Here is a 6826-nt window from a genome sequence, read left to right on the forward strand (position 1 = left end):
CACCTTACATTTAAGTTTACTCACCTCTGACTTCAGACTGGAGTTGAGCAGAAACACAGCCTCCAGTTTCCCTGCAAAAGAGATCAGAAATTAAGCCTTGCAGCCACCCCTGTTGCTTGGAGAAAAGGCACATCTATACATGCTAGGTATGTTTCAATGCACATTTTATAGAAATCACTAGCTAGTCCAAATAAACTTTCCATTGGCTATAAAGCCTACTCAATGAACTTCCTATTGTCAGAAATTGTCATTGCAAGGTAAGCTCACAACTCAGAAAATACCTTTCAGTCACAGTCATCAGACTGGGGCGGTATTCAACTCATCATTGCTGAGCAGGAATTTTATCACTACTGGTTCAGGAATGGCCAAAGGCAGATTTTGAATTAAGTCAATAATGTCTAGCCACCAGACTAAAGTGCCACCAAAGAAAAATTGTAGCAGGATTTATACAGAAGCAATACATGGTAAATGTTGCAAAATCATTTACCTCAAATTATTCTTGGGCTCCAGATAAGGTGCTGGACCTGGTAACAAACAAGACAGAGTCAGTAATGCTTACATCTTGAATTGTTTTCCTGCCTAAGCCATCATTCCTAGAATATCAGATTCCGAGTCTCAACAGCAAGTCATCAGCCGAACGAGATTCCATGTTAAGTCATCATATACACACAGGGCTAAAAGGGCAGTTTTTCCCACACAATATTACTGCATGCACTGAACGCATACTGAAATTACTCACCTTTCAACAAGCAGGTTACTGGTAACAGTACCTGGGGAAAAACAAAAACTATGGATGAAAGTTTCCTTACATATAGTATTCCCCATCCCTGTCTTCTCCAATTTCTCAGGTGTTCACGTGTTTTCATCGTCAGTCATAGTGAGCTAGTTTGATTCATCATAGAAACTGCCTACTTGGTGGAATAAGCCACAAGATAAAAATCAACTAACCTCTTAACTCTGGAGGCTTTTCAGTTGTACACAGGAACAGAAGGTGCTCCTGAAAGAGGAAAGTATCCAATTAACAAAGTACTCAAAACAGCCAAGGCTATTTTAGCTATGGTAGTTAATGGGCAGGCCAAGAAAAGCTAAGCTGTAGGTATGTGCTGTACCTCAGACAGTTCCTTACGGAACCAGTTCTCATCCTTTCCCCCAGTTACCCCAGTGGGTTCACCATTTCTGGCTCTGGGGCTAAAATGAGAGTAAGACAGGATGTTTGCTCCTCACTGGCACTGGACTCTGGCAAGCTACCCAGGAAAGTACTCACCACTTTCAACTCTTTCCACTAGTTTGTCCCCAGGCAGATCTGTGGGCACCTAGGAGGAAAAAGGGAGAGGTATCAAGGAACATCCTTACCAGAGACCAGAAAGCTTTATGGTTCAATCAGGACTTTGTTGACAAATACCATAACGTTACACTCACCCTTTGGATAACGGGTTCACATACATGATAATTTGTCATAGTATTAGTAGAAGCAACTTACCATAAGATAAAGGAACATGTCATCATCAGGACAACCTGGGAAATGGGAACAAATGATTATTTTAAAGTATTAGGATGGAACAAAATTCCTTCATTAACAACAACTGCCATCAGAACTCTAACATGCTATTAACTGTGGTACCTCACAGGGCATCAGTTAATTAATTCAAATCATCTGACAGTGATGTGATGTGGGTGAGCAAAGAGCACACACTCACAAGAACCCATTGTACTGCTGGGTTGCTCTGTCCCCCAAAGTCTTTTCAAGAGGAACAAGATGGAAGGAGCAAAAAGGTTAACACTGCTCCGTTGACCATTTGCCCTCCTTATTATAATAGTTAGGATAATACTGAAGAAATTACATACACCAAGCCCCCATGTGGACAATTACCTGTATTCACCCTGGGAGGCAACTGAATTCCTCAGGATCAGTTATGAGATGCTGGAGGCAGAAAAGGGAGGCATTATATGCACCTAAGAATAGCCATTCAAAGACCCATGAATACCCCTGGTTCACGTCTCAGTAGTAGGATGACATCACCTGTAAGTTCAGCCATATGCTTGTCATTTTACATTCATCATGGAGTGATCATCTAGAAAGTGCCCCCTTCCCATAGTAGCACAAACCATGTATACGTACCTGGACTATCACTGTAATGAAGGATGGTGAGAGGCCAGTGATTTGCAAAGACTGGTTCCAAGATGAGAAATCAGGCTTTAAAGGCTTTATTTGTGCAGGCGGCACCATGAAGGATTTGGTGTTTGGTTTAACAAAATCATTGATCTGGCTGGGTGGGCGTCCCTGACAAAAGGCAGAGTTGATGGACTTATTAAGAGGTGGGAGTAATGGTGGGTAGTTGTGGCCAAGAGATTAGCAAAAAGTTCTTAACATATACAAAAGGGAAAATGCACCCCCCCTGTGGTTAGGAAGATGAGTGAAGAGAGGCACCTTAAGAATCATGGTGTTTAGTTTAAAGGGGTTGTTTATTATGTCTTTTAATTCAGTTAATCTACTCTGATCATGTAATTCTTTTATGATATCTTGAGTTGCTTTGACTCCCCCCCAAGGGGTATATTGGACTGTTTTGAGTTAGGTTAGTCATAAGTTGTTCCCATTCTTACCATGGGAGGGGTTGGATTTATTCCCAGCTTTGAGATACAAAGCCAGCACAAGGAGTCAAAGTGAACTATTGTGGCTGTATTGTTAGCAAGCACCCAGGCTGAATTAAATGGGGCATTGTTAGGAAGAGTTAAAGTGGGTGCTTGAAGGGGGGGGGGAAGAAGATATAAACCACAATTACTTGAAGTTGATACCACAAGCAAACAGAAAGGACATTGTTGGGGGGGAGGGGGGAGGGAGAAGGGAGGGAGGTTTTGTTGATGGGGAGCAATAATCAGCTACATTGTATATCGACAAAATAAAATTTAAAAAAATAAAAAATAAAAAAATAAAGTGGGTGCTTGATTGAAAAAGAACATAATGATTACGATTAATCTTCCACTTCCAGCCACTGGGTTATCTGAGTTGGAAAGAAGTCCCTGAAGTCCCCTTGTAGGTAGCAGTCCCAAAGAAAAGACAGGAGTGTATCCCTGGAGGCTGTGACTTTGGGTGAGTTTGTAAGGAGACATAGAATTAGAACATACAAATCCCCTGGAGCTGACACAGGCATCAGCCAGGAACAGCTCATGGCCAGGCGTATGCTGGCTGGAGTAGGTTGGCTTCTGTGGTTCTGAATTCTGACTCCTCCATGGGTTCATCAGGTATCCTTGTCAGCCTCATAGAGGTGGGTGTGCAAAGCCAGGAACAATATTTCTCGGGAAGTTCTGGGAGTTTTAAATTTAAGTCCGGTACCTTATTTTAACCTGGAAAAATGAACCCAGGCACTTATGCCCAATAATTTTAACATGGTTGGGGTGGTGAGAAGTACCTGATGTGGGCCTGTCCACTGAAGTCGAAGGTTTTGGATTTAACCCCTGGTTCAAAGTTAAAGGAGGGGGAGAGATTGGAATGGGGTTTTAGTAGGTGGATGGCAGTATACTTTTGCAGAAGTAGCTGGGTGTGTTTTAGAGCAGATAGTCTCCCAAGGGGTGAGGGTTAGGAGGGAAGTTACCCAACAAAAAAGGTCTTCCATACATGAGCTCAAAGGGACTAAGTTGGGGTGCCCTTGGGGTTATGTGCATTCGCATAAGAGCTACTGGGAGTAGTTCTGGCCATGGCATGTGTAATTGTAGCATTAATTTGGTAAGGTGGTTTTTATAATAGAATTTGCCTTTCAACCTTTCCCAAGGATTAGGGCCTGTACGGAATATGTAATTTGTAGAGATGTTTAAAGCCTGTGAAATTCCTTGGGTGATCTGTGAAAAGAAAGCTGGACCATTACCAGACTGGACTGAGGTGGGGAGACTGAACCGAGGAATTATGTGTTGGAGCAGGACTGTGATGACAGATGTTGCCTTTTCTGAAGTGCTAGGCAAGCTTCTATCATCCAGTGAAAATGTCTACCAATGTAATAAGATATTTTTGTCGTTTCACAGGAAGCATGTGGGTCAAGTCTACTTGCCAATCTTGTCCAAGAACCTGACCTCTAGCTTGACGGGCAGGGAAAGGAACTGTAAATGGCCTTGTGGGAAAGTACAGAAGCAGGTATTAAGCTTTGGTTATTAGTTGAAGGGCTTGTTGAAGATGAGGGTATTCTATTTGAGGAGACAGAAGTTTAAAGAAAGGTTTATATCCTACATGAAAATGGTTTTGAAGTTGTGTTAGGATATTGTATGCCTCTCCAGCCTGAAGGACTATTTTACCTTTAAGAATGTGCCATCTTTATTTGAATTAACATCCCTGTTGTGTGAGGGATCTATGTTCCTTGGTTGAGTAGGGTGGTGGCTACACAGGCAAAGCCAACATTTAGTGTTGGACCTCTGTGAGTACCTCTTTTTTGGCTTCAACATCTGCCCATTTATTACCCACAGCTACTGGATCTTGAGTTTTTTGGTGTCCTTTGCAGTGAAGGATGGCTGCGTGGGTAGGCACGTGGGTTGCCTACAAATTTTAGGATTAAAGGACCATTAATTATATATGTTCCCTTCGTTGTTAGGAAACCTCTTTCCCTCCAAATTGGTGCATGAGAATTAATTATGTGATAGGTGTATTTTGAGTTTGTGTGTTTACTCTAAGTTTGTTGGCCAATGTCAGGGCTCTGGTGAGGGCTGTAAGTAAGTTCTGCCTGTTGTGAGATTGTGCTGGGTGGCAGGAGGTTGGATTCAGTTATCTGAGTTAACAAAACAATTGCATACCCTGCTGTGTTATCCCCTGGTTAAAAGAGCTTCCATCTACGAACCAGTCAGATGTGGGGGGGGCGGGGTAACGGGGTGTCTGAAATATTTGGAAAGGGGTTAGTAAAGTGGCCCAGTATTTCCCTGCAATTGTGTTCATCCATTGTGGGTTGGGAAGGTGCAGGCAAAAGAGTAGCTGGGTTAAGTGAGGGGCAATGGATGAAAATTACATTGGGATTTTCAAAAACCAAGGCATGAATGACCTGAAGTCTGATGGCTGAAATCTGGTGGGTGGCCTGGTGGGTAGGAAGTGAAGAAAGTGAATGGGCACGAGGTACTGTTATTTCTTGGAAGAGAGTTAACTTTGAGCTCTCTTGTATTAGTATAATGACTGCAGCCAAAGGCTGTAGGCAAGGTGGCCAGTCGAGAACTGCTTTATCTAGCTGTTTGGACAAATAAGCCACTGGCCTGAGGTCGGGCCCATACTGTCGAGCCAATAATCCCAGTGCAGATCCCTGTCTGCTATCTACATATACAGGGAAGACTTTGTTTGGAATAAGGAGTGCCAACACTGGGGAAGAGGTGAGAGCTTGTTTTAGGAGTGAAAAGGGAGTAGACACAGGGAGATTAGGATTTAAGAGCTCATGGAGAAACTAAGCTCTTACACCACAGACTCTACAAAGTATGTTAAAGAGTTTCAATAATTCAATATTTAACACACACCTATAATCTAAAATGGCATGATGTGTATATCATGTCCTCACCCCAAATCAGTGACTGGTGGTAGATGGGCAGCAAGCAATGGAAAGGTCAAATTACTATGGATTTCTCATCTCAACCCCCCGGTTTCAGCACCAAAAATATGAAAGGTCGGCGATTAGCAAAGCTGGTACCAAGACGAGAAATCAGGCCTTAAAGGCTTTATTTGTGCAGGCAGCACCAAGGAGGCATAGATACAGCCTGCCTGCCATTTTGGGAGCATGGTTTTTAAGCTGTTTCTAGGACCAGGTTGGTTTAACAGCCACAAGACTTGTGGTTTCTCTTGCAAGGTCCCGTGGCCCAGTACAACCACCCAGTGGTTTTCCAGCAAATACCCGCCCAGTGATTTTTCCATTGGGCTGGACTTCCTCCGGGTTAGACCCTACTTGTTTCAAGCATGAACGACCCCATCTTGGGAACCTATCTCTAGGACTAATAATGGATATTGTCCCTTTCTTCAACCAATAAGCTCCTTTGAGCTGCACCACATCTAAAAAAGAACCCTTAACACTCCAGAAATAAAAGCAAAAAACCCCTTTTGCTGCGGATGGTGCTACTCAGAATTTCCGTTTTCTCCACTACTCCATCAGAAAGAGAGAGTTCAATTCTTAAAATCATCCCCGTAGCACATCCCGTTAAGACCTTCACACACTTAAAACAGAGCTAAAAGATGGCTATAAGCACTTACTCCAATGAGATGCTCTTCCATTCTCCAGTGTTCAAACGTGAGCCTCAGCCCTGCAGACAACATTAGGTTAACACTGGGTATTTCGAAAGCAGTTTGGTTTTCTGGAGCGACTGCTGAGTCGGAAATCGGCCGTGCAGGGCCCATCTCCTCAGAGTTACTTATCCTCACGGAGCTCAGTACAGGTCTGTGAAAGGTCCTCATCATAGGAGAGCCACCGGCACCGCCCGCCATCGCCATTTTGTCCTTCACAAAGCCTCGCTGCTGCCTCGGGGCCACGAGGCCACGGACGAGACCGCCTCCGCCCCCACCCCCCGACGCCCTGACCACCAAATAGGCACTACACATTAAGTCTAACGCATGCCACGCTCGAGCAACCACTTAAAAAAAACACACTCAGATACCTACCAGCAGTGCCCGACGAATGAGACTTAAGGAGGTACCGCGAGACGCTTAAATACTACCCCGCAGAGGCCCACGGGATTTGGGGGCAGGACTATAGTGGGCGCACGCGCACATGGAGACGGCGTGCGAGCCCGGGGAGTTGTGGGTAGAGGAAAGTACGCGCCCCCTGAACTTGCGCGAAAACGTCGCGCATGCGCCCTATGGGCGCGCTCGAGCGCTCAGCCC

The 6826-nt window shown here is 44.4% G+C and overlaps 1 long non-coding RNA gene and 8 other non-coding genes across 9 annotated transcripts; all 9 read right to left on the minus strand.

Annotated features, from left to right (window-relative positions):
• Positions 1 to 12: 12 nt before the first annotated feature.
• Positions 13 to 6644, minus strand: LOC134376795 (uncharacterized). Its single transcript, XR_010023420.1, has 10 exons — positions 6605 to 6644; positions 6200 to 6249; positions 2120 to 2281; positions 1871 to 1921; positions 1481 to 1515; positions 1265 to 1313; positions 949 to 997; positions 740 to 770; positions 488 to 524; positions 13 to 71 (listed from the first exon to the last, which is right to left on the minus strand). It is a non-coding gene; the product is annotated as an uncharacterized LOC134376795 (long non-coding RNA).
• LOC134377437 (small nucleolar RNA SNORD31) lies at positions 265 to 333 on the minus strand. Its single transcript, XR_010023481.1, has one exon. It is a non-coding gene; the product is annotated as a small nucleolar RNA SNORD31 (small nucleolar RNA).
• On the minus strand, positions 597 to 666 carry LOC134377436 (small nucleolar RNA SNORD30). Its single transcript, XR_010023480.1, has one exon. It is a non-coding gene; the product is annotated as a small nucleolar RNA SNORD30 (small nucleolar RNA).
• On the minus strand, positions 840 to 904 carry LOC134377432 (small nucleolar RNA SNORD29). Its single transcript, XR_010023476.1, has one exon. It is a non-coding gene; the product is annotated as a small nucleolar RNA SNORD29 (small nucleolar RNA).
• Positions 1106 to 1229, minus strand: LOC134377439 (small nucleolar RNA SNORD22). The gene has a single exon (XR_010023483.1). It is a non-coding gene; the product is annotated as a small nucleolar RNA SNORD22 (small nucleolar RNA).
• On the minus strand, positions 1585 to 1659 carry LOC134377433 (small nucleolar RNA SNORD28). Its single transcript, XR_010023477.1, has one exon. It is a non-coding gene; the product is annotated as a small nucleolar RNA SNORD28 (small nucleolar RNA).
• On the minus strand, positions 1995 to 2066 carry LOC134377434 (small nucleolar RNA SNORD27). Its single transcript, XR_010023478.1, has one exon. It is a non-coding gene; the product is annotated as a small nucleolar RNA SNORD27 (small nucleolar RNA).
• On the minus strand, positions 6064 to 6137 carry LOC134377435 (small nucleolar RNA SNORD26). The gene has a single exon (XR_010023479.1). It is a non-coding gene; the product is annotated as a small nucleolar RNA SNORD26 (small nucleolar RNA).
• LOC134377426 (small nucleolar RNA SNORD25) lies at positions 6342 to 6410 on the minus strand. Its single transcript, XR_010023472.1, has one exon. It is a non-coding gene; the product is annotated as a small nucleolar RNA SNORD25 (small nucleolar RNA).
• Positions 6645 to 6826: the final 182 nt, after the last annotated feature.

Source organism: Cynocephalus volans, chromosome 4 (genome assembly GCF_027409185.1).
Source record: "Cynocephalus volans isolate mCynVol1 chromosome 4, mCynVol1.pri, whole genome shotgun sequence".
In the NCBI taxonomy this organism is placed as follows: domain Eukaryota; kingdom Metazoa; phylum Chordata; class Mammalia; order Dermoptera; family Cynocephalidae; genus Cynocephalus; species Cynocephalus volans.